The 24,201-nt window shown below is 53.2% G+C and overlaps 1 protein-coding gene across 2 annotated transcripts in view; it reads left to right on the top strand.

Annotated features, from left to right (window-relative positions):
* Positions 1–819: 819 nt before the first annotated feature.
* Positions 820–24,201, top strand: part of STAG1 (stromal antigen 1) — a 341,746-nt gene continuing 318,364 nt past the window's right edge. Inside the window, exon 1 of one of the 2 annotated variants that reach the window (XM_029059010.2) lies at positions 820–893. The gene's annotated coding sequence lies outside the window, so the exon portion shown is untranslated. The remainder of the gene's footprint in view (positions 894–24,201) is intronic. The other variant, XM_029059017.2, reaches the window with a different exon arrangement.

Below are 24,201 nucleotides of genomic sequence, written 5' to 3'. Positions count from 1 at the left end.
CCTCAGGGGGCGGAAAATGGGCTCCTCGGGCAACGGAGCGCGACACGTTAATAATTCATGTAATAGTATTTATTGAGCGCCTATTACGTGCAGAGCCGAGTGCTTGGAATGGACGGATCGACAACAGACAGTCCCCGCCTTTTGATCGAGCGCTTGAAGGGCGCGCCGCCCTAAGCGTGGACGATCGGGGGAGCGATGGACGGTCCCCGCCCTACGACGAGGCGGGGGGGAAGGAGGCCAAAGGGGGGGGGGGGCTGGGGGGCCGTTCGGCGCGTCATGGCGGCGGGCTGGGGGCGGGTTTCGTCACGGGGGGGTGTGCGTGAAGCTCCCCGCGGGTCGGGGAGGGAAATGGAGGGGGGCGAAAATGGCCACGCCGAGGGGGAGCAGGCCCGCCCTCCTTCCCGCCGCCGACGGCCTCTACTTGACGTGGGGCCTGCGGCGCCTGGCGGAGCGCGCGCGCGCGCGCGGGAAGCGGAGCACGCGCGCGCGCGCGAGGACGCGGGGGGGCGACCCTGGGCAGGAGGGGCCGGGGGGGGGGGGGCTCCCTTTCCCGCCGCGGCCGGGCGCATGCGCGCCGAGCGTCCCGCGCGCGCGGCGTCCCGGGCGCGGGCGGGGGGGGGGGGGGCGTCGGGGGAGCCCGGCGGCGCCGGCGGCCGCGGGCCGGCAGGGGGCGGTGGCGGGCCGGCTCCGCAGCGGCGCCATTGGCGTGCGGAAAATGCCACCAGATGGCGGGTTAGGATTGCGGCTCCGCTGAAGGCGCGGCCCCCCGCTCCCCCCGAAGCCCGCCGAGCCCCCCGCGCCAGCCCCCCGCCGAGGGAATAAGGCGCCGGAGACCGGGGGGTGGGGGGGGTGAACCGGGGCGGCGGCCGGCGGCGCCGGGATGGACGGCCGAGGTGAGCGCGCGGGAGGGCGGGCGGGCGCGCGGGCGGAGGGGGGGGGGGCACTGCGGCGGCGGCGGCGGCGGGGGCCCGCGCAAGATGGAGGCCGCCGGGCCGGGGAGCGCGGCGGCCGGGCCCGGGGCCCCGGGGGCGGCGGCCGGGGGCCCCAGGCGCCCTTCCTCCCTCCCCCCCCCTCCCCCGGCGGGAGCGGCCGGCGTGTGCGGGGGCCCCCCCCGCCCCGCCCCCACCTCCGCCGGGGGCCTCCGGCCGGGAGCGCGCGCGCGGGGGGGAGGGGAGGGGGAGGGGGCGCCCTCTTCCCCCCCCCCCTCCGGGGCTCTGCTTCGGTGCGCGTGCGCGGGCGGGGGAGGGGCGGGGAGGCCGCGCGCCGCCCGACGGCTGGCCGCGCGCGCCGGCGTCACGTGACGCGGCCGGCTCCCCTCGGCGCGGGGGGAGGGGCGGGGCTTCCCCCCCCCCCCCAGGACCGTCGTCGTTCCCCCTCCCCCCCCCCCCTTAAGGCCCCGGGACGAGGCCCTCAGAGTAGTTCTCCCCCCTGGAGGAGGAGGAAGGAGGAAGGAGGAAGGGGGTGGGGCGGTGGGGCAGGCCCGGGCCTCAAGCCCGCACTGCCGCTGGACGCTCCGAGGGGCCGACGGAGGGAAGGAGGGAAGGAGGGAAGGAAGGAAGGAAGGAAGGAAGGGCCGCCCACGTCTCCTCCTCCTCTTCCTCTTCTTCCTCTTCTTCTTCCTCCTCCTGCTCCTCCTCCTGCCCCCATGGCGCCCCCCCCCCCCCCGCCCTTTTGGTTTGCGGGGTCGGGGAGGGCAGCGCTCTCCTCCTCCTCTTCCTCTTTCTCTTCCTCCTCCTCTTCTCTTCCTCCTTTTTCTCCTCCTCCTCCTGCCCCCATGGCGGCCCGCCCGCCCCTATCCCCCGCGCGCTCCCCTTTGGGGTTGCGGGGTCGGGGAGGGCAGCGCTCTCCTCCTCCACCTCCTCCTCCACCTCCACCTCCACCTCCTCCACCTTCTCCACCTTCTCCCCCTTCTCCACCTCCCCCTTCTCCTCCACCACCTCCACCACCACCTCGCATCAGGAGGCCCCAAGGTCCTGGAGCCACCCCACCCCTCCCCTCACCCCTCCCCCCATGAGCCCCTTCCCCCTCACATCCCCCCCATGGGCCCCCCCCCCATGGGCCCCTCTCATTCAATAGTGTTTATTGAGCGCTTACTGTGTGCAGAGCACTGTACCGAGCGCTTGGAGTGGACAAATCGGCAACAGATGGAGACAGGCCCTGCCCATTGACGGGCTCACGGTCTAATGGACGGGCCCTCCTCAGACGCCCCCCCCCACTGTCCCCCCGCCGTGGTCCCCTGTCCTCAGATGGGCCCCCCTCCAAGGGGCCTCTTCTTCTCAGATGCCCCCCCGTGGGCCTCTCCCCTCCTCCGATGAGCCCCTCCCCTCCCAGTTGGCCCCCTCCTCAGATGACCCCCCCCCTCAGATGGGTCCCCCCCATGGGCTCCTCTCCTCAGATGGGCGCCCCCCCACCCCACCTCCGTCCGACGGCCCCCACCCCAGATGGGCCCCCCTCGACGGACCCCTCTCCTCCTCAGATGGGCCCCTCCCCCCTGACTTAGCCCCCTCCTGCCCTCCCCTCCTCACTCTCTCCCTCCCTCAGATGGCCCCCGCCTCAGATAATAGTAATAATAATGTTGGTATCTTTTAAGCGCCGACTCTGTGCGGAGCACCCTTCTGAGCGCTGGGGGAGATCCGGGGTCATCGGGTGGTCCCACGTGAGGCCCCCGGTCTTCATCCCCGTCCTACAGACGAGGGAACCGAGGCCCAGGGGAGCGAAGCCACTCGCCCACGGTCACCCAGCCGACGAGTGGCGCGGTGGAGATTTGAACCCGTGACCTCTGACTCCCAAGCCCGGGCTCTTTTCCCCTGAGCCACGCCGGGACCCTCCTCCTCAGATGGGCCCCTCCCTGCCTGCCTCCGCTAGCCGCCCACCCGCCGGGATGGGCTCCCTTCCTCCGACGGGCCCCTCGGCCCGCAGCCCACAGCCCGGTTTACGTCCGAGCGGCCTGGGCCTCCCCGCCGGCCCACGCCAATGTGGGGTCGCGGAAAGGCGGACCCCTCCCCGGCCGCCCGGGGGGCGGGGGGAGAGGGGGCTCCCACGGTTGCTGCCCCGCTCCCTCGGTGCCCACCCCCCCCACCCCGTCCCCCTCGAAAGCTTCGGGCGCCACGTTTGGCCCGTGTGACGGGGGCGGCCCCGACGTGCAGCCCTCTCCCGTCCACCCCGAGGGGAGGAGGGCGGCACCGACCACCGGAAGAGCACGGCCGGGGGAGTCAGAGGTCGCGGGCTCCCGTCCCCCCCTCCCCCATTTATCAGCTGTGTGACTTGGGGCCAGTCACTTCCCTTCCTCGTTGACCTCGTCTGTAAAAGGGGGTGACGGGCTGCGAGCCCCACGTGGGGCGACCTCGTTACAGCGTATCCACCGCGGCGCTCAGAAGAGTGCTTGGCACGTCACTAATGCCGTTGTAAGCGCTGAGTACGGTGCTCTGCACACAGTGGGCGCTCAGTAAATACGCTTGAATGAATGAATGGGAACGGAAAGCCCCCTTGCCGGCCCCCCCGTTCTGGGCTTCGGGGGCCTCGGCACCTTTGGGTGTAGACTGGCCAACCTGATGGGGAGGATTCGATCGATCTGGAAGGAAACGGTTTCGCCTCCTTGCTCACCACGGCGCTTCGCAGTCGAAGCGCCTCAGTGCTTTTCTGAAAAGGAGTCGAGGGATGTGGAAAGGGGATCGCGCCAACTTCCTTGTCGTTCGGAGCTCGTGGTCCCCGGTTGCCAGGACGTGCGCCCCTCTCCGTCGAAGCCATTTTAGGGGCAGGGGGAACTCGGCGGCAAAAGTCGGCCCGCTTCCGGGCCCGCCGACTGCCGCGTCCAGTCGGGGAACGACTCTCTCCGATGGGAATAGAATCGCGACTCCTCCGCACGGCGACGTGGCCGAGGGGCAGGAGCCCAAGCTTGGGACGTGGGTTCTAAGCCCGGCTCCGCCGTTCGCCAACTCTGTGACCTTGGGGAAGCCGCTTCGCTTCTCCGGGCCTCGGTGACCTCGTTTGTCAAATGGGGATTGAGACCGTGAGCCCCATGTGAGGCGAACTGATTACCGGGCGTCCGCCCCGGTGCTTAGAGCAGTGCTCGGGCACATAGTAAGCGCTTAATAGGTACCATAGTTATGATGATGATTATTACATAGGAGGCGCTTAACGAGTCCCATGATCGTGATGATTATGATTACATAGTAAGTGCTTAACAAGTACCATAACTGTGACGATGATTATTACATAGTAAGCGCTTAACAAGTACCATTATTGTTACGTAGTAAGCACTCAATGAATACCATGGCGTGATCGTGTTGAGGAGCAAAGAGGTGTAGTGGAGTAGAGCCCGGGGCCTGGGTCCCAGAGGCTGTAATCCCACTTCTGCGACTTGTCTGCCCCGTGACCTTGGGCAAGTCGCCTCACTTTTCTGGGCCTCAGCCCCCTCATCTGTCCAGTGGGGATTGTGAGCCCCACAGGGGACCAGCCCGATTTGCTTGCATCCCCCCACCCGGCGCTCAGTACCGCGCCTGGCACGGGGTAAGCGATTTTACACCGTGAGCCCGTCGTCGGGCAGGGAGCGTCTCTATCTGTTGCCGAATTGGACGTTCCCAGCGCTTAGTACAGTGCTCTGCGCACAGTAAGCGCTCAATAAACGCGATGGAACGAAGGAACCAATACCGTCATTACCGTTCTTAAGGCGAGGCCTTGGTGGTGTATCCTAAATCACACATCCCCGTCAGACCCATTAATAAAGCTATTTCCCTTTTCAGCGAGTTCAAAGTCAGTGCTAACGACTTCCTAATGGCTTCACTAGCTCCCTCCAGATACAGCAACTCCAGCGAGTGACCCATGGTTGAAATCTTTCCAGTGGAGGCTCCCCAGTCCCTCCCCCCTCCGGCTTTGCGTTTCTTTGCCGATCTGCTCTGCATTCGGGCAAGGTAGGGGTGTTGTTAACGGGGAGTCGCCGAGGGCCGGGGCACAAGAGCGTTCTCCCATCTCACCGCCCCGCCATCACCGCCGTGGAGCTAGTAAAACAGCCCCTTCGTCCCAGGGCGTGTAGAGGAGGACTCTCTCGCCTCTCTCATAGGTGATGGCTTCGAGAAAGGCCAAGACCCCGGGCGGAGGAGATGAATTTCCCGAGCCCTCTCTTTCTCCTGCTCGAGTTTCATATCACAGTCCCTTTCCGCCCCCTACCTCGCTCAGTTTCCCGCTCCTTGGGTCTGTTTTTCTGTCGATGCCAAACCGGCTTCGTGCTCCTCCCCCTGAAAACCCCAAACGAAAACACGAGAAAGCAAAGGTTCGTGTCTTACATGTATCGTTCGCCACCCCGTACTCTGCCTCTCGGTGAAAGAACCATTAGTAGGAATCAGATTTTGAGAGCACAGTTCAAAGTCGGCCGTCATAACAGGGAAACAACCGAGAGAGCCTCGACAGCCTGCGCGGGTTACGTCCGGCAAGCGCCGGAAAGCGCCGTGAACGTTTTCATCGGGTGTTTCTCTAACCGGTCGTTTCGAAAGTAGGAAATATTTATTTTGGGGGGCCATCACCAGTTGATGACATTTATTTTCAAGCCTAGAGCGCGGGAAAATGGTCCGTAGGTGCAGTGTGGACGCGTGGGAAGAGCAGGACCGAGAGTCAGGAGGCGTCGGCCGGCTCTCGGTCTTGGGGTAAATCGCTTGATCTCTCCTGACCTCAGTTTCCCTCGCTCTAAAAGGGAGATGAGGTAGACTGTGAGCCCCAGGTGGGACGGGAACTGTGTCCTCGCAATCTCCTCTCTACTCCGTAACTTAACACATAGGATACTCTTGAGAGATGCTATCATTCACTCGGGCGTGTTTATCCAGCGCTTACTATGCGCAGAGCACGTTATCGCTACCGTTATGGTTAAGCGCTTACCGTGTGCCAGCACTACACTAAGCGAAATGGGTCGGGCACGGTCCCCGTCCCACGTGGGGCTCGCAGTCTCATCCGTCTGAACGTTTCCTAAAAGGGGAAGCTTTTCCAAGAAGAAAATGGAAGGTTACGTGCGTACACTCAGCTGCCGTGAACACGGGTTGTCGGAGTGTGTTCTGGTTAGGCTCTGTTAGGGATTTGGGGAACGGTTGTCCACGGCGCCAGCTTCTTTGGATGCAGCGGGTCGGGGTGTCGGAAGACATGGCCGGTGCTCTCGCTAGCGACGTTGGAAGGGTGAATACCACAGGGTACCATTTCCTTATGGGGAGGTTTAGTATCAATGCCACCCCGCTGGAAGGATCCTAAATCGAATAGGAAACTTGAAGATGGGGTTGGCGGTGAGCATTTGGACGTGGCCTTTTTCAACTTGTCTTTCCCCAGTGGTCTGAAAGCTCTCTTTTGATTTACAAATGCAATCAACCTGTTTCTGTGAGCGAACAACGAACCGGAGTGTCTTCCTTTGTGGTGATGGCATCGCCTAGAGCTGGCGACGCAGCCGAACCGAGACTCAAGTTTAAAAACTCAGCAAGCGAGGCTTTATTTTCGAGGGCCGTGTTCTCCGGCTGGAGACTTGGGGGCGTCTGCCCCGATGGAGCCGGTCAAATTCGATCGGCACCTGTGGGTGCTGCATTTTGGAAGATAGCACCGATGAAAACGAAGGTGGCTTACTTTTGATATGCGAGCTCAACATCGTGCTTGGCGGATAGTGTCTTTGCAAGCCAGTCGTCTCTATCAAAACACGTGTTTTCAAGGTGGTTGTGCTGGTGCGAAATTATCAATCATTCATTTACGGAGCGCTTACTGTGCGCTTGCGTCCTAAGCGCTTGGGAGAGTACAGTATCACAGAGTCGCAAGGCACCTTCCCTTCCCCCAGTGAGCTTACAGTCTAGAGTGGAGTTTAGAAATACAGTGTTTTTCTCTGCGGCTTGAGGGCAGGGATTATGTCTGCTAATTCCACCGTGCCCGCCCCAGTGCTTAGTTCAGGACTCTGCCCTGAATAAGTGCTCAGTAAATACCGTCGATGGATTCAGCACCAAGGGGTGTTGGAAGGTAATGGTTTTGGGAGAGAACACAGAGAAGCGGGCTCGGGAGCCAGAGGTCATGGATTCTAATCCCACCTCTGCCACTGTGTGACTTTGGGCAAGTCTTTTCACTTCTCTAGGCCTCGGTTCCCTCATCTGGTAAATGGGGATGAAGACTGAGCCCCACGTGGGACAACCTGATCACCATGTATCCCCCCCCCCCCCCAGCGCTTAGAACAGTGCCTGGCACATAGTAAGCGCTTAACAAATACCATCATCATTGTTATTATTATTTTGGGCGTTTGGTCAGTAGCAGATATAATAGACTATCATCATTTTTTGTGAAGCTTTGGTTCTTCAGGTACATCACAATAATAGTGGTATTTGTTAAGCCCTTATTATGTGCCAGCCACTCTACTAAGCGCTGGGATTGATCCAAGACACTCAGGTTGAACCCAGTCCGTGTCCCACGTGGGATTCACAGCCTTGAATCAGTGGGGTAACAGTGAAGCCCAGAGAAGTGAGGTGACTTGCCCAGGGTCACACAGCAGAGAGGTGGTGGAGCCGGGACCCCCAGGCCCGTGCTCTTTCCGCTAGGCCACACCGCTTCCGGACCCTTGGTTTACGGCAGAACTAATTGGGAGTAAGGACCTCGAGGGTTTGAAGCGTAGATTTCTTTTGCTTCTGCTGTCAACCCTTGTTCCACGGGGATTGGGCCTCAGGTTCTCTCCCTCCGTGTTTAATAATAATGATAATAATTATGGTATTAATTGCTTACTGTGTGCCGAGCACTGTTCTAAGCGATACAGTGGGAGATACAGGGTAATGAGATTGTCCCACGTGGGGCTCACGTTTTTTAATCCCCATTTTTACAGATGAGGTAACTGAGAAGTTGAGTGACTTGCCCAAGGTCACCCAGCAGACAAGTGGCGGAGCCGGGATTAGCACCCACGACCTCTGACTCCCGAGCCCCGGCTCTTCCCACTAAGCCACGCTGCTTCTCTAGCACAGTGCTGGCACAGAGTGACTGTTTAGTAACTCCCATGATGATAATCCTTGGCCTTTTGTCTAGATTACCATACACGCTCTTAGGTATTTCCATCTAGCACCTCTTCCTCCTCTTTATCACGTAAAACAAGGTTCACTGTACGCATTGCCTTTGGTCAGGATGGACTTCCTATGTCTAACAGATCTAATATCCACCTAAACTGTCACCGCACAGATAATTATTACTGTGGTTTTTCAGTCCTTTCTAGATGCCAAGCGCAATACTAAGGCCTGGGGTAGATGAACCGTAATCGGCTCCCCCGTGGGGCTCACGGTCGTAGTAGGAAGGAGGACCGATACTGGATCTCCATTTTGCACGTGAAGGAACCCGAGACGCAGAAGTGAATTGATTCGCCCACCGTCGCCCACGACGGGCGGAGCCGGGGTTAGATACGAGATGTTCTTCCCCTCGACTCTATTTATTGCCATCGTTCTCGTCTGCCCGTCTCCCCCGATTAGACCGTGAGCCCGTCAGACGGCAGGGACCGTCTCTATCTGTTGCCGACTTGTTCATCCCAAGCGCTCAGTACAGTGCTCTGCACATAGTAAGCGCTCGATAAATACTATCGAATGAATGAATGAATGAATCCCGGGCCCTCTGACTCCCAGGCTCTTTCCGCCAGGCCGATCCCACCTCGACTAGCGCGTCGTCCTCCTCGCTGACCTCCCTCCCTGCCTCTCCCCTCTGCCGTCCGTATTTCAATCTGCCGCCTCCGTCACTTTTCCGAAAAACCGTTCGGTTCGGGTCTCCCCAGTCGAGAGCCTCTCAGTGGTTGCCCATGGCAACCTTATTCATTGATTCGTTCAATAGTATTTATTGAGCGCTTACTGTGGGCAGGGCACTGTACTAAGCGCTTGGAACGTGCAATTGGGCAATAGATGGAGACAATCCCCGCCCAATCACGGGCTCACGGTCTAAACGACGGGCTCGCAGTCTAAACGCTTTAAAGGGCCCTGTCAGCCATCAGGGCCTCGCCGATCTACTCCATCCCAAGCTACACACTCCGCTCCCCTAACGCCGCCGGCCTACTGCCCGTGTCTCTAGCTCGTCTAGCCCACTCAATCAGTCGTATAAATGAGTCTGGACCAAGGCCTTGGGAGAGTACAATATCACTGTTATATATTATGCCGAATGTACGGGATGGTATTAGTAATGTTGGTAATAATAATGTTGGTATTTGTTAAGCGCTTACTATGTGCCGAGCACTGTTCTAAGCGCTGCGGTAGACACAGGGGAATCAGGTCGTCCCACGTGGGGCTCACAGTCTTAATCCCCATTTTACAGATAAGGTAACTGAGGCACTGAGAAGTTAAGTGACTTGCCCAAAGTCACACAGCTGACAAGTGGTAGAGCCGGGGTTCGAACCCATGACCTCTGACTCCAAAGCCCGTGCTCTTTCCAGTGAGCCACACTGCTTCCCGTATGCATACGGGATGCATACGGGATGCATACGTATACGTTATGACGTATAGTATAATACATCCCGCCTCCCAAGTGTTGTAATGTATACTGTGCCCCACCGCCTACCCCTTTGCCCGCCTCCTCCCTCTGGCCCTGAACTCCCTTCTCCCTGTTGGTTCAATCGTATTTATTGAGCGCTTACTGTGTGCAGAGCACTGCGCTAAGCGCTTGGAGAGTACAGTTCGGCAGCAGGTAAGAGAGAGAATCCTTTCCCAACGACGGGCTCACGGTCTAGAAGGGGGAGACAGGCAACAAAACGAAACACGTGGACAGACATCAGTAGCATCAAAATAGAGTAAGAGAATTTTAGATCTATACACACCATAATAAAAGAGTAATAAATATGTGCAAATATCCATTCGGTCGTATTTATTGAGCGCTTTCCGTGTGCAGAGCACTGTACTGAGCGCTTGGAATGTCCAATTCGGCAACAGATAGATAAAATCCCTGCCCAACGACGGGCTCACAGTCTAGAAGGGGGAGACGGGCAACAAAACAAAACGTGGACAGGCATCAGTAGCATCAAAATAGAGAATTATAGCTATAGACACACCATTAATAAAATAAACAGAGTAATATGTACAAATATTCGGTCGTGTTTACTGAGCGCTCTCTGTGTGCAGAACACTGTTCTGAGCGCTTCGAATGTCCAATTTGGCAACAGATAGAGACAGTCCCTGCCCAGTGATGGGCTCACAGTCTAAAAGTGCTGCGGGGAGGGGAAGGGGGAAGAACAGAGGGAGGGAGGAGGGGCCCTATCCGGCAGCCGACCACTTTCCCCACCTTGAGAAGGCATCACACCGCTAAAAATCACACCTCCAAGAGGACTTCCCTGACTATGCCCGCCCTCACTTTTCCTACCTGCCTACGTGAGCTAGGTCGGTCGTATACCTCTTAGAAGCGCTTTGATACTCACCCCAGCCCCACAGCACTTTCGGCCATCTCCTTATACTCTACCGTTACCCCGTCTCTAATTTATTTTACTGTCCCCCTGGAGACCGTAAGCTCCTTGAGGGCAGGGATTACCGACTCTGGTTCCCAAGGGCTGAGTACCCACAGGGCTCTGCCCACAATGGAAATACCACTGATTGATCAATTAGGGGTTGAAACTGATGCAACTGTTGGAGAGGGAGAAGTATAGTGTTTACCACTGTATCTTGCGTCATGATCTTGCTCGTATTTCTGCAGTTCAGCGCTGTTTGCTTTATTATTATTATTTTTTGTGTGTGGTATTTGTTAAGCACTTACTTTGTGCCAGGGACGGTTCAAAGTGCTGGGGCAGGGGTGGTGGTGGGGTGAGTAGGGAAGGAAGAAGTATTCATTCATTCATTCAATAGTATTTATAGAGCGCTTACTATGTGCAGAACACTGTACTAAGCGCTTGGAATGTACATTTAGACACTGCCCTTGTATTCTAAGGCTCAATGGATAGAAGCAGCGTGGCTCAGTGGAAGGACCCCGGGCTTCGGAGTCGGAGGTCATGAGTTCGACTCCCGGCTCTGCCACTTGTCAGCTGTGTGACTGTGGGCAAGTGACTTCACTTCTCCGTGCCTCAGTTCCCTCATCTGTAAAATGGGGATTAAAAGTGTGTGAGCCCCACGTGGGACGACCTGATGACCCTGTATCTCCCCCAGCGCTTAGAACAGTGCTCGGCACCTAGTAAGCGCTTAACAAATACCAACATTTTATTTTATTTAGTTAAGATTTCCAGGCGTTTTAGAAAACTGCTGAATTTCTGTGCCCGTACTATTTTCCTCTCATGAGTTGAGGTGGGCCGGTATTGGTGAACAGGGAGTCTACAGCAGTTCAGCTTGGGGAAAGACATTTTTCCCTAGGTGGAAAAGTGTGCGTGTGTGCATGTGTGCGTGTACGCGTGCGAAGAGCTAGTCAAGTTTTGTTAGAGTGGAGCATCTAACTCACGTACGCTCATTATGGGCAAGGAATACATCGGCTAACTCTATTATATTGTACTCTCCCAAACAGTACAGTGCTCCGCACACAGAAAGTGCTCAATAAATACCACTGATTGATTTGAGTGATATAAATGTCACTACATTTCTATTGTAACTACCAATCATTTTGACAGAAACACATACAGAGTTAAAAATGCCTCATAGAAAAATGTAATACGGCACAATGTACATTATCTTCTGTCGACAGAGTTGAAACAGACATGTAGATCTGGGGAATGACTGGCAGTTCTTCGTCGATGAACTCTATGTAATCCACCTAACTTGTATCAAAAAGTACCCAGGGGTAAGAGTTAGGTGAGACCATGACGCTGTTCCCTGAAGCAACCGGTCTGGAAAACACCCTTACTGAGCCAGTGTGACTATTTTCTTCAGTGACGAATCCATCAGTGGTATTTATCGAGCGCTTACTCTGTGCGGAGCACTGTCCCGAGTGCTTGGGGGAGTACAGTATAACGGAGTTGTAGACACGTGCCCTGGCCTCAAGAAGCTCACAGTCTAGAGGGAGAGACGATCACGGATAGGAAAAAATCCATTTCGCATATGGACGTAAGCGGCGTGGGACCAGTCAGTGAAGATGACTTACCGACGGGGTGAGAACACGGTGGTGTCCGCCGCCGCCGCCGCCGCGGTGGCAGAGACCCAGACGCCGCATCCGTTCTGCCCGCCAGCTGGCGTGCAGTGTATGCTTCGGGGTGCGAGGGGACCGGGCGGAGACCAACTAATCTATCGATCACTCGTTTTTTATCGAGCGCTTACCGTGTCCGGAGCCCTGGACTAAACGCCAGCGCGGTGTAGTGGGTGGAGCCCAGGCCTGGGAGTCGGAAGGTCATGGGTCCTAACCCTGGCTCCGCCACATGTCTGTTGAGTACTTCTCTGGATCTCAGTTACCTCATCTGGAAAATGGGGATCGAGACCGTGACCCCACAGGGACTGTGTCCAACCCGATTTGCTTGTCTCCGCCCCAATACTTAGTACGGTGTCTGACACGTAATAAGCGCTTAACGGATACCATAATTATCGTTGTTATTATTGGGAGAGTACAGTGTGACGGAGTTGCGAGAGACATTCCCCTGCTTACAGAGAACTTAAAATTCAATTTTATGGATAAGAAAAATGACATCTTTTTCTCCTCACTTTTTTCCCCACTGTCATTTTAGGTTGCGGCATTTTATTAATAAGGCAAAACAAACACCCAGTATCTTCCAAATAAAAGAAATTAAAAAAAAAACTCTTTGCAACCTCATCTTTAGTGAGAAGCTTGAGCTTGATAGCCCTTAATGGGCGAGGGAAATGAGAAGAGACATACAAAGAGATAGGTCAAAGATAATGACCTCTTTCATCATCACAACATGAGTTTGAGATGTGTACAACATTGGTTTAGTGATTGAGAACTACCGGGAACTCTCACACTTATGACATGACGGGTTCCTGAAAACTGCCTCGAGTCAAAACCTTGGAAGTCACAATTGACTGTTTCATGGGAACAATGTTATTAACTGGGGAGTTGGTTAATTGGCTCCTGAGCCAAATCCAGGTATCCTTTTTTCTTTTTAGAAAAATACCAAGAATTGTGTATTCATAGATTGATCAATCAATCAGTGGTATTTATTGAGCACTTTCCGTGTGCGGAGCACCGTACCGTTTGGGAGAGTACAATATAATAGAGTTAGCAGATGTATTCCTTGCCCATAATGAGCGTACGTGAGTAATGTCACTACATTTATATTGTAAATACCAATCATTTTGACAGAAACACGTACGGAGTTAAAAATGCCTCATAGAAAAATGTAATACGCCACGATGTACATTATCTTCTGTCGACAGAGTTTAAGCAGACATGTAGATCTGGGGAATGACTGGCAGTTCTTCGTCGATGAACCCGCTGCTGCAGCTGTGGAAAGCGGCCCAGCTTCCGGGACTTTGTCCCTGGAAGGCGAACAGGCCCAGTCCGGGTTGGACCCCGCGTCCAGAGCTCAGTGTTTTCTTGGCAAAATCCCGAAATATTTCATGGCCAGTGGAGGCAGTTGGAGACAAGGTGGTGGGGGAAGCACGGAAAAGCCCCTTGGAGATGGATGGAGAGGGCTGTGATGGGAGAGGGAGAGAAGGAGAGAAGAGAGAGGTTGGAGGGGCCGGCACCCACTGGAGTTGCTCTGAGGGTGACGTCCCTGCAGCAAGCAGTTTCGGTCTGGAGTTCGGGTCTTCCTTGTGGGGGAAGCTGAGTGGAGACCTCAGACCCTCAGACCGGGCGGGAGTCGGGGAGTCCCCGAGCCGGGCCGCCTCCGTCGCCTGCCTGATTCCGGCCCCGTCGCTCGGGAGTGGCGACCCGGGCCGGAGCGGTCTCCCCACGTTTCCCCCCGGCAGACGGGGAGCCCGGGGGCTTAGGAGGGGCCGACCGCAGCGGGCCGCGGAGCGGGAGGACGAACGCGCCCGAGGGGAGAATCGGAGAAGGCGCGTGGGCAAGGTCACGATGACGTAGAGTTGGCCCGGAGTGCCAAAGTTAGTTATTGGGTTCTGGAGTAGGTGGAAAAGGTTGTGGTTCCGTGGATTTTCAGGGAAGGGAGGAGCAGGCCAGGGAAACGGCAGGAGCGGACGGTCCGAGGCGGGAGAACCGCGAGACCGGTGCAGTTTGCCGGCGGACCGTTGAACCAACCCTAGGATCGGGCCGTACGTGTGGGTCAGGAGCCTCGAACGGTGGGGGAAGGCTGCTGGAGCACCTGGAAGTCAGTGCTTAGGAGTTTGGGCTTGAGGCGGAGGGACTGGGGGAGCCACTGGAGGTTTCTGAGTGGGGGATGGACTTGTAGTGAGTGACATTTCAAGAAGATAATCGGGGCAGCGACGAGTAGTTTAGATTAAAAGGAGGGGAGGCTGGAGGCAGGGAGAACAGTGAAGAGGCAGACCTCACGGAGCTCAGCTCCTCAACTTCCCACTCAAATCTCCTCTGCCTACTAACTTTCCCATCACTGACAGCACCACCATCCTCCCTGCTTGTCAAGCCCATAGCCGGGGTAGTCTCTTTAAATCCTCCCCCCGGCCCCGCCCAATATATCCGGCTTATTTAGGCAGTCACCTAATCCTGACTGGTCTTCACAGCATCTCCAGATTCCACCCCTTCCTCATCCAGACTGTCACCGCCCTGGCCCAGCCCAATTTCATTGGATCGTATTTACTGATTCAGTCATATTTATTGAGCGCTCACCTTGTGCAAAGCACGGTACTAAGCTCTTGGGAGTACGCAATACAACAATAAACAATATGACTGCTTGCTGACCTGCCTGCCTCCCGTCACTCCCTTCCCCAGTCCATCCTTCACTCTGCTTCCCCGTGTCGTTTTTCTAAACGTCGGTTTGCGCACCTCTCCCCACTCAAAAACCCCCAGTGGTTGTTTTTGCCTGTTTTCTAAAGGTATTTATTAAACGTTCACTTGACGTCAGGCACCGTTCTAAGCGCTGGGAGAGATATGAGTGAATCCGGTCAGACACAGTTCCTGTCCCACGTGGGGTTCACGGTCTAAGGATTGAATCCCCTTTTTACAGTTGAGGAAGTTAAGGCACAGAGAAGTGAAGTGAGTTGCCCAAGGTCACGCTACAGGCCGAGCTGGGATCAGAACCCAGGTCTTCTGACTCCAGCGCCCGTGCTCTTTCCTCTAGGCCGTGCCGCTTCCCTGATGGTTGACGCGAGGGGTTGTTTTTTCCTCTGGCGTCAAGCAGAAACTGCCCACCGTGAGTTTCAAGGCCTTCGAACCGCCCTCTCTCTCCTACTTCTTCTTGCCCCTCTCCATCTACAACCTACCTTGCCTGCTTCGCTCCTCCCAAGCCAACCTACTGATTGAGCATCATTCCTGTCTCCCTCCATGACAAACTCTTTCTCGCTCATCCTCTCTGCCATGCCTGGGACCGTCCCTTCCCCTCCAGCAGACCCCCACTCTCGCCATCTTCAAAGCCCTTCTGAAAAATCACATTTCCCCCAGGGGGCCTTCTTTGATCAGACTCGGCATCCGACCCTGTTTCTCCCCGCCGCCGCCTCTCCAGCTCTTCCGTGTCACGCAATCAGTGGTATTTACTGAGCGCTTACCGTGTGCAGCGCACCCTACTAAGCGCTTGGGAGAGCACAGTATAACAGAGTGGGTAGACAGGTCGACTTAAGCATTTGGGTACTCAAATTTAGGTACATATCTTTAAATGCTGAGGCCTCCCTGTACCCGAAATGTATTTAGGACCTGTCTTCCCCCACTAGCGTGTAAGTTCTCCGAGGGCCGGGATCATTTCTCTGTCCAACCGCTTATTCCAGCGCTCCGCAGAGTGAGCCCTCAATAAGTACTGACGATTGAGGCTGCTTTGGAGTTCCACCACCCAACAAATTAACTTTATCTTGTACGTCGCGATGGAGGTTTATGAATCCCGAAGTGCCGCGGCATATTGTTGGTACGGTATCTTAGACCAGTGCTCAGTGGTCATCATCGGTATTATTACGTGGCCTCAAGCAGACTTTGGATTTTTGAGCAATTTTCAGTAAATCACGTGTCTCTGTGTGGCCGTGCCCCGCGTCGTGGTGACTGCAATGTAGAACGGTGCTCGGCGCATAGTAAGAGCTTAAAAAATACCGTGATAATATTAGACAGTATTATGGGAAATGCCCCTATGGTTTTCGCGTGCTGATCTTCAGCCCTCCCCCAGCCCCATAGCACTTATCTACCTAACCATCTGTAATTTATCTTAATGTCAGTCTCCCCCTCTAGTCTGTAAGATTCTTGTGGGTAGGGAGCAACTATAGCTACCCTTTCGTATCGTAGTCGCCCAAGTGCTTAGAACAGCGCTCTGCATACGGTTAGTGCTCAGTAAATACCATTAGTCGATTGATCGGAAACAGCACTCACTGCCTAGTGGAGAGAACGTCGGCCCGGGAGTCGGAGGACCCGGGTTCTAATCCCGGTTATGCCCTGGATCTGCTCTGTGACCTTGGGCCAGTCACTTAAATTACCTAATCTGGAAAACGGAGATTAAGACCGTGAGCCCCATGTGGAACGTGGAGTGCGTCCGACCGGATTACCTTGTAACTACAGCAGTGCTTAGTACAGTGCCTAGCCCATAGCAAGCACCTTTACCATTTAAGGGAGAAACAGAAAAGATTGCATGAAAGATTGTTCCAAAAGGTTTACCTTACTATTGTTGCAGAGGTCCTGGCAAATCTATATTTAGATATAAACTATCGTAACTATTATAAAGGCCTTGGAAGTAGTTTCCAAAAACCTTTCACCGCCCACCACATTTTCTATCAGTCCCTTCTCTGCTAGGTCCAGTTTTGGGGCAGGGCAGATGACACTTTATTTGGTTTTCCCTTTCCCTAAACAGTTTTTGTGGATTTGTTATGTGCTTACTATCTGCCAGGCACTGTACTAAGTACTGGAGTAGATACAAGATAATCAGGTTGGACGGTCATTCATTCAATCATATCATTCAACTATATTGAGCGCTTACTGTGTGCAGAGTACTGTACTAAGTGCTTGGGAGAGTACAAGAGAACAGTAAGAGAAGCAGGGTGGCTTAATGGAAGGAGCACGGGCTTGGGAGTTGGAGGTCGTGGGTTTTAATCCGGCCTCTGCCACTTGTCAACTGTGTGACTTTAGTCAAGGCACTTCTCTGGGCCTCAGTTACCTCATCTGTAAAATGGGGATCGAGACTGAGCCCCACATGGGAAAATCTGCTAACCTTGTATCTCCCCCAGTGCTTAGAGCAGTGCTTGGCACATAGTAAGAGCTTAACAAATATGATTATTATTATTTAATAATAAACAGACCTAAATTCTCTGTGCCTCTAACCTCATCTGTAAAATGGGGATTAAAACTGAACCCCACATGGGAAAACCTGATAACCTTGTATCTCCCCCAGTGCATGGCACATAGTAAACGCTTAGCAAATACTATTATTATTATTATTATTAATACACAGACACATTCCCTGCCCACAACAAGTTTATAGTCTAGAGGTGGGGGAGACAGACATTAATATTAATTAAGAGAAGCAGCGTGGCTCAGTGGAAAGAGCACGGGCTTTGGAGTCAGGACTCATGAGTTCGAATCCCAGCTCTGCCACTTGTCGGCTGTGTGACTGTGGGCAAGTCACTTCACTTCTCTGTGCCTCAGTTCCCTCATCTGTAAGATGGGGATGAAGACTGTGAGCCCCACGTGGGACAACCCGATTCCCCTATGTCTACCCCAGCGCTTAGAACGGTGCTCGGCACATAGTAAGCGCTTAACAAATAAGGCCTCCTGGAGGAGACGGGCCTTCAATAAGGCTTTGAAGGCGGGGAGAGTCACTGTCTGTCAGATTTGAGGAGGGAGGGTGTTCCAGGCCAGAGCCGGGACGTGGGCGGGGAGTCGGTGGTGAGACAGGCGAGACCAAGGCCCAGTGAGAAGGTGAGCATTAGAGGACTGAAGTGTGCGGGCTGGGTTGTTGTATTCATTCATTCAGTCTTATATGTTGAGTGCTTACTATGTGCAGAGCACTGTACTAAGCGCTCGGAATGTACATTAGGAGAGTAGCGAGGTGAGGTAGGAGGGGACAAGGGGATTAAGTGTTTGAAAGTCAGTAGTGAGGAGTTTCTGTTAAATGCAGAGGTGGATGGGCAACCACTGGAGTTTTTGAGGAATGGAGGGACTCTCATTCATTCGGTCGTATTTATTGAGCGCTTACTATGTGCAGAGCACTGTACTAAGCGCTTGGAATGGACCATTCGGCAACAGATAGAGACCGTCCCAGCCCAGTGACGGGCTCGCAGTCTAAACGGGGGAGGCAGCAAAGCAAAAAAGAACAAAACAAAAATAAGACAGCATCATCAAGATAAATAGAATCAAGGAGATATAGAACTCATCCCTCTCTCCCAAGGGCTTTACAGTCTAAGGAGGAAGGAATGGGATTAAATCCCCGTCTTACGGATGAGGAAACTGAGGCAAAGAGAAATTAAGTGACTTGCCCAAGGTCGCTAAGCAGACGAGTGGCGGAGCCGGGAGGCGAACCCAGGCCCTCTGACGCCCAGGCCTACGCGTATTCCCGTAGGCCAAGGTGCTACTTAAATATTGTCCTCCTTTTTATATGCCTATTACCAAATAAGAGTACAAACACATATCCCCTTAGGGAATCTTAAGGATGTTAATTCTTGGTTAGATTTTTTACTAGGCATTTACCACCCTGATGAAATTATTTTAGGCACCCCGGGGCCAATAGGCTTTTGTACCGGACTTTCAGACGGTGATGCGAATGGAGGTTAACGTAGGTCATTCGATCTCAAATAGCAGAACGTTAAGTGAGAGTTACTCTCGTTAAGAGAAACAGTGTGGCCTACCCGAGGGAGCCCAGGCCAGCGAGGCGGAGGGACCCGGGTTCCGATCCCGACTCTGCCGCGCGGCTGCTGGGTGCCCTTGGGCAAATCGCTTAATTTCTCTTGGTTTCTGAGGAGCAGCGTGGCTCAGTGAAAAGAGCAGGGGCTTGGGAGTCAGAGGTCAAGGGTTCTAATGTCGGCTCCGCCTCTTGTCAGCTGTGTGACTTTGGGCAAGTCACTTAACCTCTCTGGGTCTCGGTCACCTCACCTGGAGAATGGGGATTAAGACCGTCAGCCCCACGTGGGACAACCTGATCACCTTGTATCCCCCCAGTGCTCTGTCCGTCTGTCTCCCCCAATTAGACTGTAAGCCCATCAGTGGGCAGGGACTGTATCTGTTGCCGATTTGTACATTCCAAGCGCTCAGTGTAGTGCTCTGCACATAGTAAGCGCTCAATAAATACTGTTGAATGAATGAATTAACAGTGCTTGGCACAGAGTAGTGCTAAACAAATACCGTCATTATTATTATTATTACTTCTCTGCCTCAGTTCCCTCACCCGTAAAATGGGAATTAAGACTGTAAGCCCCATGTGGGACATCCATCCATCAATGGTATTTATCGAGCGCTTACGATGTGCAGAGCCCTGTGCTGAGCGCTTGGGAGGGTACAGCACAACAGAAACAGCACACACGTTCCCTGCCCGTAACGAGCTTCCGGTGTAGACGGTGAGACGGACCTGGACAGTGGCCCACCCGATTGGCTTGTCTCTACTCCAACGCTTAGTACAGTGCGCAGCTCAAACCAATACCATCTTCAAAAAAAAGAGGTGAGTCGGTAGGCTCTAGGATTGATCTCTAGAGAAGATCTGGCTCGTCGTGAGATGTGAATGAATAACAGAAGCTGTCTCTGATTGTGGAGCTGTAAACTGAGGTGGTGTCCTTGTGCTGAAGCCTTCCGTCGCAAGTGATGGACGAGTCTTCGTTTAGGCCCCTCGTGAGACCGGACCTGTGCGGAGAAAGGGATTGTCGTGCTGGTGGTTTGCCCGTTGACTTCTGTTCTTCCCTCCTACTTAGACTGTGCGCCCATGTGGGACTGGGACCGTGTCCAGCCCGATTAATTTGTGTCTACCCCAGCGCTTAGGACGGTGCCGGACACACAGTCAGCGCTTGAGAAGTTTTATAATAATAATAAAAATAATGATAGCCAATTGCAGTCTTTCTTCCGCCAGCCACGGGGCTAGGAATAAACACGTGGGCAAGACCGCAGTCCACCGTGAAATGGGTGTAGGAAGTCTACCCACGGAACCCAATTTTGGGCCAGATGCCCGCAGCACTGGGTTGTAGCCCCACACAGGAGCCCCATCAATCAGTGCTACTTATCGAGCACTTACTGCAGGCAGAGCACTGGACGGGGCGCGTGAGACAATTCAGCAGAGAGCCGATAGACTTGTTCCCTGTCCACGATGAGCTCGCGGCCTTAGAGGGAACGCCAAGGTAGCTGCTGCAGTCTGCACCGCCCACGATCCCCAGCTGTTTTTCATTCATTCAATAGTATCTATTGAGCACATACTATGTGCAGAGCACTGTATTAAGCGCTTGGAAGGTACAATTCGGTAACGGATAGAGACAATCCCGGCCCAATTTTAGGATTGCTGTTCACCCCCTGAGAGATCCTAGGTGGGTTTTCAGTCAGAAATTTTTACCGTGGGTGGCATAATAATCGTAGTAATGATGACATTTGTTAAGCGCTTACTACGTTCTAAGCGCTGAGGGAGATACAAGGGTAATCAGGTTGTCCCACGAGGGGTTCACAGTCTTAATCCCCACTTTACAGATGAGGTAACTGAGGCCCAGAGAAGTTAAGTGACTCGCCCAGAGTCACCCAGCAGACAAGTGGCGGGGCCGGGATTAGAACCCACGACCTCTGACTCCCAAGCCTGGGCTCTTTCCACTAAAGCACCCTGCTTCTGAGCAGCAGCAGGTCCTCCCCTACTAACGACTGTTTATTGCCTCATCCCCTTACGACGCCACTCGTCTGCTGGGTGACCTTGGGCAAGTCACTTCACTTCTCTGGGCCTCAGTTACCTCCTCTGCAAAATGGGAATTGAGACCGTGAGCCCCATGAAGGACAGGGACTATGTCCAACCCGATTTGCTTGTATCCACTCCAGCGCTTAGTACAGCGCCTGGCATGTAGTAAGCACTTAACTACCATAATAATAATTCGTTGGGAGAAGGGAGTATTCAACTCTTGTTTCTGAGTATCGGGACAGTGTCACTCAGTCCATCGTATTTCTTGAGCGCTTACTGCGTGCAGAGTACTGTACTAAGCGCTTGGGAGAGTACCATGTAGCAATAAGCGGGTACATTCCCTACCCCCCAGTGAGCTTACAGTTCGAGTCTAGATTGTACAGTCTAGTGCCAAAATACTTAAATCAACAATATTTAAATCAGGTTAATACTGTTTTCTTTTAAAACCAGATTGCCAGCGTGGATAACAGGATTATAGTGTGTAATGACCAAAAAACTGTAACTTGGATGTGAAAATCCACAAGACTTTATCTATTTTCTCAGTAGAATCTGCAGTTTTGTTAAGGAGAATTTTGGATACGCGAGTCAACTCTCCTGTACATCCTATTATGTTACAGTTTTCCTTCTGGGTTATTAGCTGTCTTTGAAATTCCACAAGTTTAGATAAAGAGGATGTTTATTTTCAAATGTTTACTTTTGAGAGGAATCACCTATTTAGGTGTAGGTGACTACATTTTAAAGTGGCTTTCTCTCTCTCTTCCCTTCTGCCCATTCCTCAATTAAGACTGTAGAAACGCAGTGCAGTTATGGTCCTTTGGTTTTGGTTTTAATAGGCTTTTAGTGAAAATTCCAACATTTTTTTCAATCAGCCCTATTTATGGAGCGCTCACTGTGCGCAGAACACCGAACTAAATGCTTGGGAGGGTGAACCCTAGCAGAGTTGGTAGACGTGTTCCCTGCCCACAAGAAGCTTCCAGTCTAGAGGGGGATACTGGTCCCAATATAAATAAATATATTACGGATAAGTGCCGTCGGGCCGAGGATGGGGGTGCATAAAAGGTGCAAAGCCAAGTGAAGGGTATAGCATTTTTTACTCTCGCTCAAATTCTTTAGTCATCAAAAAGAGCAAATTCTGTTCTCCACAGCATATGGGGCCCAGTTTTCTTGAATGGTCAAATCCAACGTGGCCCAGGGGATGCAGTGCTGTATACTTGGAGAACGGCCAATAAGAGCAGTAGACATGTTCCGTGCCCACGAGGAATGCCGGGAAACAGCCGCGGCCTGGTGGAAAAGAGCTCGGGCCTCGGAGTCAGAGAACTTGGGTTCTGATTCCCTCTCTGCCACTTGGCTGCTATGTGACCTTGGGCAAGACATTGAGTTTCTTGGTGCCCGAGTATCCTCCACTGTAAATTGGGGATTCAGTCTGGGTTTTCATTCGTTCATTCTTTCGATCGTATTCATTGAGCGCTTACTGTGTGCAGAGCGCTTGGAGTGTACAGTTCGGCAACAGAGACCATCCCTGCCCCACAACGGGCTCACAGTCTAAAGGGGGGAGACAGACAACAAAACAAGTAGTCAGGCATCGATCTCTCCTACTTAGCTGTGAGCCCGATGTGGGACGGGGACTGTCTTTCATGCAATCAACTTGCATCTATCCCACTGCTTAGTACAGTATTTTACCCATAATAAGCGCTTTAACAAATACCATAATGATAATCCTAATAATCACAAATAATATTTATAATATTTGTATAGTATTACAAATAATACTGTCCCCCGATTAGACTGTCCCCCGATTAGACTGTAAGCCCGTCAAACGGCAGGGACTGTCTCTATCTGTTGCCGACTTGTTCATCCCAAGCGCTTAGTACAGTGCTCTGCACATAGTAAGCGCTCAATAAATACTATTGAATGAAATAATAGTAATACTCTGGATAACTGAGGGGGGAGTCCAGGGACACCTGGCTCCTGTTTTTCACCCAGATAGTTCCCTTCCACCTCCTCGCCCCACCCCACCCCACCCCAGAACCCTATCCTTGAAACCTAGCAGTTTAGAACTCAGATTGTACAACTTTTCATCCACCCCTGTTCTGTTAAAAATTTGGGCATTTCACCAGAAATCTTCGGTTGCCGTACTGGAGCCCCGACACGCCTCTTGGAAACGCCTAATAAAATCCAAACCGATAATACGGGATCATAGGGAGACCACTTCTTTGTCTCATTTTAGGACTCTTAATTGGTTCCATGCAAAGAGTACGATGCCAAGGACCATTAAATGCAGTACAGTTTCCCATAGGAGATAATGTAAAGTCCAGTAGTGGTTTTCCAGGAGGCAAAAAATTTAACTGAAGCAGAGTCCCGGACTTACCTAATTCCCGCCGTCTGACAGGTCCCCTTCCCGGTTTTTGTTTGTTTATTTGTTTTGTGGAGGAAATAAAGAATTCCTTCTGTAAGCCGTAATAGCGGCGTGTACCCTGGAAGGGTCAGACTGGGCTGACAAGGTAGATACAGGCTGCAAGGGCCATATATTTATATCTATCTATCTGTATAGATGCATATATATATATATATATAAAAGCAGCATATACATATATATGCTTATACACGTATATAAGCAGCATGGCGTAGTGGATAGAGCACAGGCCTGGGCATCAGAAGTTCCTAGGTTCTAATCCTGACTCCACCACTTGTCTGCTGTGTGACCTTGAGGAAGTCACTTCACTTCTCTCAGTCTCAGTTTGAGACTCTGAGCCCAACGTGGGACAAGGACCGTGTCCAATCCAATTTGCTCGTGTCCACCCCAGCGCTTAGTACAGTGCCTGGCACATAGCACGCGCTTAACAAATGCCATAATAATTATTATTATTATGAAGGCTCTGTGGGGTGGAGGAGGAAGAGGAAGAAAAAGGAGTGTTGGCTCATTCATTGAGGGCCTTAGTACGTCCACCACTTGGCAGAGTGAAACAGAAGTAGTTAAAGCATTTCAAATGCCCCCTCCTTTTCTCTTTCTTCTTCCTTCATTTCCTTTTCCTTTGCCACTTGTCCCTCTTATTTCTAGATGGAATTCTTACCCCGTGCTTTGCAACAGCCCCCTCCCCCATTTTTGGATTGCAAAAAACCCCTAGGCCAAAAAGCCGGTCAAGCATATAAATAAATACGGTAAAGAGTAGAAGCACAATAGATGCAGTCACATGATCGAAGAGCAACGTAAATATACGTCAGTACTTAAAAGAGTTTAATTTGGGGGTTTTTTGTTGCTTGTGTACATGCCTAATTTTCCACGTGTCGCCTGCCGCATCCTGTTCAGCAAATAGGCAACCGGAAGATTTATCTCTGTGAAATCTGCCATTTTCTAAAGCTAAATTGCAATGGATTTTAATCATCATTTGTCAGTCAGTCAAAATACCTGAAAGATTGAGGAAGGT

Source organism: Ornithorhynchus anatinus, chromosome 1 (genome assembly GCF_004115215.2).
Source record: "Ornithorhynchus anatinus isolate Pmale09 chromosome 1, mOrnAna1.pri.v4, whole genome shotgun sequence".
Classification (NCBI taxonomy): Eukaryota; Metazoa; Chordata; class Mammalia; order Monotremata; family Ornithorhynchidae; genus Ornithorhynchus; species Ornithorhynchus anatinus.
Note: the sequence above shows the minus strand (reverse complement) of the source record. Positions and strands in the feature narration are given on the sequence as shown.